At 40.8% G+C, this 10,000-nt stretch overlaps 1 protein-coding gene across 4 annotated transcripts in view; it reads right to left on the bottom strand.

Annotated features, from left to right (window-relative positions):
- LOC135090202 (uncharacterized) overlaps nt 1–10,000 on the bottom strand; it is a 264,688-nt gene that overhangs the window by 100,138 nt on the left and 154,550 nt on the right. Inside the window, exon 1 of one of the 4 annotated variants that reach the window (XR_010261826.1) lies at nt 5,533–5,761. The exons of the other annotated variants lie outside the window; for them this stretch is intronic. The gene's annotated coding sequence lies outside the window, so the exon portion shown is untranslated. Of the gene's footprint in view, nt 1–5,532; nt 5,762–10,000 lie in introns of those variants that run through there. 4 annotated transcript variants of the gene reach the window in all.

Below are 10,000 nucleotides of genomic sequence, written 5' to 3'. Positions count from 1 at the left end.
AAAACGTAGCTCGCATCTGACCGCACCTTTGCCATTTAAGTCCCGCGAAAGAGATGCGTCCGGAGCCTTTTAAAAGAAACTGCCCTTAACTCCCTTAACCTTTCGTCCCCGCGCTGTAAAAGGGAAAGCAATGTCACCCTGGTATTACGCCCTCAAATTCCTAAGCCTTATTCTTGGTTCTTTGTACTTCTAACTGCCTCCTTTTTTTTACGTAATAGAATTGTAATTTTTTTATTTATTTATTTATTTATTTATTTTACTTTTGTTGATAAGATTTTTTTTTACTTTTTTATTTTTGTGTTAGCTTTGATTTGTACCAAGGCAGAGTTTATTTTGACTTTAATTGCAACAAGGCAGCTTTTTTTTTTTTTGAGCTTTGATTCTAATGTGACAGAATTCTTTGCTTTCTTCATACGATATTAGAAAAAAATAACACTCTATTCTTTATTTAAATTCTTATTTTTATTTACTTATTTATTATTTATTTATTTATTTTATTTTTTTTCTGCACCATTCTTTGGTGTTTGTACTTCTTTTGAGATTCCCCGTTTTTTTTTTATATTAATTTTCTAACTTGTAATAAGACAGTTTTTTCAATTTTCTTTATATAATATTGATGAGAAAACAACGTTATTCTTTACTTAAATCCTTAAATTCTTGCATTATTATTGGGTCTTTCTATTTCTATCTTACTCTTCTCTTTTTTAAAATAAATTTTTTATAAGACTTTTTTTTTCCATACGTAGTTAAAAAGAGCTACATTTTTGTTACATCCTTAATTTTTTCTATCACTTTCTGAGGTTTTTACTTCCTTTCTTTAGTCAAAAAAGTAATAATAATTTTTCTTCGTCCGTTATAAAAAAAAGCAATGCTATCTTTTAGTCACATGCTTACATTCTTGCATCCCTATAAGGGCATTTTCTTAAACCTCCACATTTCAACAAAAAACATAATAACATAATTTTTTTTTTTCATTCGATGTCAGAAAACCAAAACTAGTCAGTAATTATATTCTTGAATTCTTTCACCACTTTTCAAGATTTTAGATTTAAATATACCATATTTATTTTTCTTTTTAAATTTTCCCACGGTATCAGAAAAAATGTGTGTGTGTGTGTGTGTGTGTGTGTGTGTGTGTGTGTGTGTGTGTGTGTGTGTGTGTGTGTGTATATATATATATATATATATATATATATATATATATATATATATATATATATATATATATATATATATATATATATATATATATATATATATATATATATATATTATCCCTGTTACAACCTTAAATTACTCTAGTATTTTTTTATGTCCATTTTAACTCCTCTCTTAATTTTCAGACGTAGTAAGGAACCTTTCTTGATAAACAATTATTTCTTTTCTCTCACAGTATAAAAAAAAATGAAGGGAACCCTTTAGTTAAGTCCTTAAATTCTTACATCATTTTGAAGTCTTAGCTCTCATTTTCACTTTCAGACGTAATGAAGAACCTTCCTGTTAATTATTCATCTTTTCATCCTCACACGGCATAAGAAAACTAACACAACCCTTTAGTTAAGTCTTTAAATCCTTGCATTATATATTGAACATTTTAATCTCCTTTCCCTCCTTCAGCCCAACCCCTCTAATAATCTAATGATAACATAATAATAATATAACAATCACAATAACAATCCAAGAATCCTTTTGTACTTTGCTTCAGGGACTGGCATCTAAGTAGGCCTTTTTTCTGAGTTTGTGTAGACTTTGGCCAGTGTCTTTACATGAAAAAAAAAATCCTCCCACTCTTAAGGCTCCTCAAAACAGGTGGATATAGACATTAGTGTTTTCCAAAGGGGCTGCCACGTATAGGCCTAATTTTTTTTTTTTTTTACTTCCCTCATGTCTTAAAATTCGTTTAGTTTTGATTAAATATAATAAAAAAAAATGTTATGTCCAAAAAAATAGTGAGGTGTAAGTTTAGTGTGATGACAAAGAGTGATTATGAGCACCAGGAGTGATTAAGTCATTGGAGTTGTTTGGTGGTTTAAGTAATTTTGCTCAATATATTAATTTCGTGACGCTCAAATTAAGTGAAAGATTTCTTCATGTCTAACATTTGTTTTCCTTGATATTTTTTTCCTTAGTAATTTTCCTTTCCTTAATTGTTCTTGGTATCATAATTATTTTCTTGATGTCACCTTTTCTTTGTCACTGTTTCCCTTAATGTTATATTTTCTTGATATCATCTTTCTCTTTGTAAATTTTTCGTTAGTAATATTTTTTCCTTGTCATTTTTTTAGCATTTTCTTCTTGATGGCATTTTTACTCTTCATTTTTTTTTTTTTTGTCACTTTCTTTACCTTTTTTCTTGATATAAAATTTCTACATCATATAATAAAGCAATTTTCCTTAATGCCTTTTAACCTTGAAGCAAATATTTTAAGTAATTTTCTTTAAGCCATTTCCTTGAAGTCATTTTTAAAGTCATTCCCTTGTAGCCATTTTCTTGAAGCCATTTTAAAGCAATTTCCTTCAAGCCATTTTTAAACTCACTGAACCCACACCTAAACACAATCCCAGCATTAATTGTCTTCACCAGGAACACGAGAAGGAAGGGAGAGGGAGGGAGGGAAGGCAGGCAGGCGGCACACGAGGCGGGGATTAGCGCAGTTCGGTAACATTAGAAGCAGTTTTATCATTCACGTTCTGTAGGCGAGGGCTGCGAGGAAGGAGTCCTGATGGGGGCGAGGGGCGGCGAGGAGAACCATTACTGACTATTATCAGGTGTGTGTGTGACGCTTGCAGGTGTGTGGCGGGGAGTGAGCAGCCTCTTTCAGGTGTGGGCTGGATAGTTAACCTGAGAGGGATGAGAGGGAGAGAGGGGGAGAGGAGATGAGAGGTTGTACAGATGATAGAGAAGGTGAGAGAAGAGAGTTACCTAAAGGAGAGAAATGAATAAAAAGAAATAGATTAAAGATAGGATTAAATAGAGATCGAGAGACAGAGATGAGACAGGGTTTGAAAAATGAGAGAGACACAGAGGAAAGATAACCAAACCGAGGAGAGAGAGAGAGAGAGAGAGAGAGAGAGAGAGAGAGAGAGAGAGAGAGAGAGAGAGAGAGAGAGAGAGAGAGAGAGAGAGAGAGAGAGAGAGAGAGAGAATGCAATAAAAATTCGAGAAAAAGGAAATGAAAGTAAGATATATAAAAGGAAATCGATAGAGGTAATAGAGACAGAGACTGAGAGAAAGGAGAAACAAGACAGAGACGATGGAGGACAGAATAATTAACCTGGTTGCGGAGAGACAGGTAGACAGAGATGAGACAGAATAGGAGAGACAGTAGAGGAACAGGACGTTAACTTGGACACGAAGAAAAATATATGAGATAGATAATAATGCGATAAACGGATGGGAGAAATAGAGAGGCAGGGAGAAACAGCAAGGATGGGGAGAGAGAGGAGACAGAAAGGGATTGTAAGAAACGCTTGGTGAGACAAAGGGAAGAAAAAAATACTTAACTTAAATAATGAGAATAAAGTTGAAGATAAAGTTAAATAAAGAGAAGATAAAGATACAGACTCAAAAGCATAAAGTTAAGTTAGGTTAGATAAGATCGAATTAGGTAAAGTTAGGTTAGGTTAGTTTGTTAGGTTAAGTTAGGTAGGGTGAGGTGAGGTGGTGAGGTGAGGTTAACTTAGATTGAATTATGTTCTAAGTTACGTTGGGATAAATTTAGTTAGGTTAGGTTATATGAGGCTTCGTCAGGTGAGGTTAAGTTAGGTTAGGTTAGGTAAAGTTAAGAGGTTAGGTGAAGGTGTTAAGTTTAGTTAAGGTGAGGTTAGGTTAGGTAGAGTTAATTCAGAGGATTACTGAATTACGAGGTTAAGTTTGGTAAGATGAGTTTGGGTTAAGCTAGGAAAAGTTATATAAGGTTCTGTGTGGTGAGGTTAGATTAGGTAAAGTTAGGAGGCTAGATTAAGTTATGTGCGGTTAGGTTAGGCAAGATCAGGTTATGAGGTTCTAACAAGTGAGGCTGAATTAGGTAAAGTTAGAAGGCGAAGTTAGGTTAAGTTAGGTAAAGTTAGGAGCATAGTGAGTGACGGAACATGACAGTAGCATGGGCAGGTGAGTGAGAGAGCGTGGTGCGGACCATCCTAACACTCCCCAACCATCCAGTGATTCGCAAAACTCCGTGCCTGTGTTGCCGATTCATAAGAAACACAGCCATGAATATGCATAGCCGACGAGGACGAGGAGTCAGACATACGTACACACACACACACACACACACACACACACACACACACACACACAATATACATACATAAATAACCCTATACACATGATAATACCAGACCCACTTTTTCCGATCCGCCTTCAGATAAAAGGATCAGGAACAGATAAGAGATCGAAGCGCATTTAAACCCCTCATCAGTAGGATCCGTGGAGAGGGACCTCGGTGCGCCTCTTACACAGCCTCGACGGGGAATGAAGTTGTATTCATGCGTAGGGCGCCGCCGTCGGTAATCTGAACGGCGGGGCGGCGGGCAGAGGAAGCTGATGAGGGCGGTCAGGTAACTGCTGAAAGGTGAACGTGTGTGTGATGGCAGGAATAACAATAACGAGGCGGAAGGTCTGATGGGATGGTGTGTGAGTGTCTCGTGTGCGTGTGTGTGTGTGTGTGTGTGTGTGTGTGTGTGTGTGTGTGTGTGTGTGTGTGTGTGTGTGTGTGTGTGTGTGTGTGTGTGTGCGGAAAGGCAAGGCAAGGCGGTCTTCTCTGCATATCAACAGCGAGAATGTGACGTATTTGCCGCAACGTAACATAAAATAAACGTAAAAGAAAGAAAAAAAAACACACACGTGGTACTTTTTTTCTTTTCTTTTTTTTTTTTTTTTTTTTTTTTTTTACGAGATTACCAAAGATTTCAATGAATTCTTCTTCCTTAAACGGCAACAGACCACAGCGTAAAGTTCCTGAGAATCCTGATTAACACTCGCACTTCAGTCCTTCATCCCTGACACTAATAAAGCAACGCAAAGGAACACAAAGGAAGGCGGAACACACATACACCCACCTACCCCACACACCCACACACACACACACACACACACACACACACACACACACACACACACACACACTGACGAGACGAATAAAGGGAAGGAACAAAGTAAGGAAAATGACTAATAAAATAAAGGCATACTGAGAGAAGGTCCTGGTCAAAATGAAAGAGAAAAGAGTTTGTGAGTGTGTGTGTTTTGTGGTGCTGTGGTGATGTAGTGATGTGTGTCGTAGAGTAGAATTGCGTAACAGTTTTGTGGTGGTGTTGAGGTGTTGTGTGTAGAATGATATTGTTTTAACAGGGTAAAATTCAGCATCAGTGGTGTTATGTTGGTGTAGTGGTGTTGTATGAAATGAAATAATGGTGATTGTAGAGCAGGGTAGTAACAGATTTGTTGTTATCAGTGTTGCAGTGGAGAAGTAGAATGCAATTTTGTACACGAGTAGAAAACGGAATGACACACAAGCAACACTGAACACTCACCAGCAACACGGGCAGCGGCGGCGGTTCCTCACCACTCCTGACGGCGACGCTGCAGGAGAAGAACCTAAGTACGCGGGAGGAAGAAGAAACGACGCCGGGGGAAGAGGAGGAGGAGGAGGAGGAGGAGGAGGAGGAGGAGGAGGAGGAGGAGGAGGAGGAGGAGGAGGAGGAGCAGTACCGGAGAAGTGAACTGAAGGTGAGATAGACCAGGTATGAGAACCGCTTCACTTCACAACCTCAGTACCTCTCCCTCCCTCTACCTCTCTCTCTCTCCACCACCACCTCCACCAGGACCCAGCCGACCACAATGATGATAATGATGATGATGATCCTGACGATGATGCCAACAGATCCAGGGACGTCATGCGGGGACTGAGATGGTGGTGCCCGGAGGAGGCGAGACACACGACCCCGCTAGCATGACCTCACTCTCAAGGGCGCTGCCACACACCTACACTGTCCTCCTAGATAAGCATGTGTGTTAGCGCCACTTTCACGGGTTTGCGGGCGTGTGGCGGGGCTTGGGCGGGGTGAGGGTGTGGCGCGGGCGTGTGGTGTGGAAGTGAGAGGTGGGTGAGAGGTGGAGCTGGGAGAGGAGTGGGACTGGGATGTTATTTATGGCGGCCGTGGACTCCACCATCCTGTTCTCCATGGGGCGTCTCCCGTCTCGTCCAGCAGGCTACCCGCACGCCTCTCCCTCTCTCCAGCCTCTCTCTCTCTCTCTCTCTCTCTCTCTCTCTCTCTCTCTCTCTCTCTCCAGCCTCTCCTCCCTGTTTGCCCTCTCACTCCTCTCATTCTGTTCGTCTCTCACCACTCATTCCCTCTTTATTCTCTCTCTCTCTCTCTCTCTCTCTCTCTCTCTCTCTCTCTCTCTCTCTCTCTCTCTCTCTCTCTCTCTCTCTCTCTCTAATGCTTCCTCTCTCCATTTGTTTGCTCTCTCACTCGCCCCTCTCACCCCTCTCTCTCTCTATTACTTCCTCTACTTACTCTAATCCTTACTTTAATGCTAATATGTTCAGTAACTACTTTAATCTCTCTCTCTCTCTCTCTCTCTCTCTCTCTCTCTCTCTCTCTCTCTCTCTCTCTCTCTCTCTCTCTCTCTCTCTCTCTCTCTCTCTCTCTCTCTCTCTCTCTCTCACCGCTGAAGCACTTCCGTTCCCTTCTTTAATTCCTTCTTTTCATTTGTCCTTCCTCTCTCTCTCTCTCTCTCTCTCTCTCTCTCTCTCTCTCTCTCTCTCTCTCTCTCTCTCTCTCTCTCTCTCTCTCTCTCTAAGATACATAAACAGATAGGAAAATAGAGAGAGAGAGAGAGAGAGAGAGAGAGAGAGAGAGAGAGAGAGAGAGAGAGAGAGAGAGAGAGAGAGAGAGAGAGAGAGAGACGAGGAGAAAGTGAGATAGGACAAAAGTAAATCAAGCTTTACACACACACACACACACACACACACACACACACACACACACACACACACACACACACACACACACACACACACACAGTACGTACGTAGGTCGTTATCTCTTATCGGTCACTAGCATCACAAACTTATTTATTTCTCTACAGCGGCAAAACAGCAGCAATAATTTCTCTGTCAGTTCCCGGCGATAAAGAAAGGACATGATAATCACCTGCTTGGGAGGAAGAGAAATAAAGACAAATCTTCCATTTTCTTTTTCGTCTCTTTTTCTTTAGTTGAGGGGAGACTATCGTAAATAATTCTTCCGGTGATTCTTTACAGTACAGGTAAAGAGAGAGAGGGAGGGGGGTTAAAGGGGTGGATAGAGAAAACATAAGGGGAGGGAGAGAGGGGTGAAGAGAGAGGGGCAGAGAAGGGAAAGGAGAGAGAAGGTATAGAAAGGAGGGAAGAGAAGAGATGGTGGAAGAAAGGGGATTGTGAAGTTAAGAATAAGGGGGAGGGCAGAGATAGAAAAGAGGGGGAAGGGAGAGGGAGAAAGAAATTGGAAAGGGTGAAGGGAGGGGATAGAGAAAAGATAAAAAGAGGGAGAGGGGAAGGGAAGGGAGATAAAAAGGGGAAGAGAGGGAAGAAAGTGAAGCTAAGGAGGGAGAGGGGAAGATGTAGGAAGAAGGAGAAAAGGAAAGGGAGAAGAGAGGTAGAGGGCCGGAAAGCGGAGGTGAAAAAGAGGGGAAGGGGAAATAGGAAAGGGAGATTGAAAGAGGGGATAGAAGGAAGGTAGATAGAGGGAGAAGGGAGGTGAAGAGAGGGGGTAAGGGGAAATACGAGAGGGAGAGGAGAAGGAAAATTATAGAAGGGTAGAAAAGATGATAAAAGAAGAGGGGAAAAGGGGGAAAGAAAAGAAGGAAGGGAAATTAACCAAAGTGAGAGAGAGAGAGAGAGAGAGAGAGAGAGAGAGAGAGAGAGAGAGAGAGAGAGAGAGAGAGAGAGAGAGAGAGAGAGAGAGAGAGAGAGAGAGAGAGAGAGAAATGAATGTAGACAAAATTAAAGTGAAAGGAAGATAAAGAAGAAGAGATAAGAATAAAAATAAAGGAAAAATAAACTGAACCAACTAACAGAGAGAGAGAGAGAGAGAGAGAGAGAGAGAGAGAGAGAGAGAGAGAGAGAGAGAGAGAGAGAGAGAGAGAACAGATGAAGGAAAAGAATAAACAGGAAACAAACACATAAAACGAAAATCACCATCATCAACAAAACAGAACAAGAAAATAAAAGAAAGAGAACAAAGAAAATAAAAGATAATAAAAAAAGAAAGACAAATAGAAACACATATACAGTTTTTCTTCAATTAATTCATCGTCAGTTAGTAAGGTAATTGCTCTCGTTACACTCGGAATACAAATAACGCCCATAGCTCAGCGGCAGGTGGAGGCGTGGGTGGAGGAAGTGAAGGAAGTGAAGGAGGGTGAAGGAGGAGGAAGGAGAGTGAAGGAAGTAAGATAAGAGAAGGACAATGCGAATAAATGTGGACAGGAAACGAGAGAGAGAGAGAGAGAGAGAGAGAGAGAGAGAGAGAGAGAGAGAGAGAGAGAGAGAGAGAGAGAGAGAGAGAGAGAGAGAGAGAGAGTCGCAGGGAAATAAAGTGAAGAATATGAATAAAAATAAAAATAAAATCAATAAATGAATTAAAAAAGACAATGAATGAAACGAAAGAAGGAAAAAAATGAATGAATGAAAGAAAAAAAAAAGGAACAGGTGTGATTAGAAAATGTGTGTGTGTGTGTGTGTGTGTGTGTGTGTGTGTGTGTGTGTGTGTGTGTGTGTGTGTGTGTGTGTGTGTGTGTGTGTGTGTGTGTGTGTGTGTGTGTGTGTGTGTGTGTGTGTGTGTGTGTGTGTCGCCGCCTCAAATAAAAACAGCTGAGTTATGCTTCCCTGCGAACCTTGGGGGACGCCGCCTCGCCCGATGCCTTCTTAGATTGCAATTAACCTGGCCCACCTGGGAGGCACCTGAGACTCGGTAATGAGAGAGAGAGAGAGAGAGAGAGAGAGAGAGAGAGAGAGAGAGAGAGAGAGAGAGAGAGAGAGAGAGAGAGAGAGAGAGTAAAATAGTGTAGGTAACAATAATAGAAAGGAGAAATATTTGTAGAGAGTAAGGAATGGTCGATAATGATTATAACAGCAACAACAACAACAACAACAACAACAACAACAACAACAACAACAACAACAACAACAACAGCTCTAGATACTCGCAAGATTTAGAGTTCCTTCTTCCTCCTCCTCCTTCTCCTCCTCCTCCTCTTCCTCCTCCTCCTCTTCCTCCTCCTTATCTCCTTTTCCTCCTCCTGCACGAGATGTCACGTGCGTGCAGACCTACCACCCGCTCCCCCTCCACACACACACACACACACACACACACACACACACACACACACACACACACACACACACACACACACACGATCATTGAATGAAATGTGACTAAAACAAGGAAGGAAGGAAAATTTTTTGCAAGGGTAATACTGATGTGTGTGTGTGTGTGTGTGTGTGTGTGTGTGTGTGTGTGTGTGTGTGTGTGTGTGTGTGTGTGTGTGTGTGTGTGTGTGTGTGTGTGTGTGTGTGTGTGTGTGTGTGTGTGTGTGTGTGTGTGTGTGTGTGTGAGAGAGAGAGAGAGAGAGAGAGAGAGAGAGAGAGAGAGAGAGAGAGAGAGAGAGAGAGAGAGAGAGAGAGAGAGAGAGAGAGAGAGAGAGAGAGAGAGAGAGAGATTAAAAACAAATAAATACCTATTAACCTCAGGTGGTTATATTACATGTAAATTACAAGTACGATTTAAAAATTATTTACTGATAACACGAACACTTTTATGTCACTTGCAAATATAAATACTACAATTATACAAATAACAACATATCAACGGTAAATCACAGGTAAAAGGCAGGTGAGGTCCAAGTGGTTTACAGGTAAGGAAACTGACTTAATAATTTACTGATTGATTGACTGATACATTATACACAGGTGAGAGAAATAAGGCGGGGGAAAACAGGTGAAGGTAAGTGAAA

This window comes from Scylla paramamosain, chromosome 34 (assembly GCF_035594125.1).
Source record: "Scylla paramamosain isolate STU-SP2022 chromosome 34, ASM3559412v1, whole genome shotgun sequence".
Taxonomy (NCBI): domain Eukaryota; kingdom Metazoa; phylum Arthropoda; class Malacostraca; order Decapoda; family Portunidae; genus Scylla; species Scylla paramamosain.
Note: the sequence above shows the minus strand (reverse complement) of the source record. Positions and strands in the feature narration are given on the sequence as shown.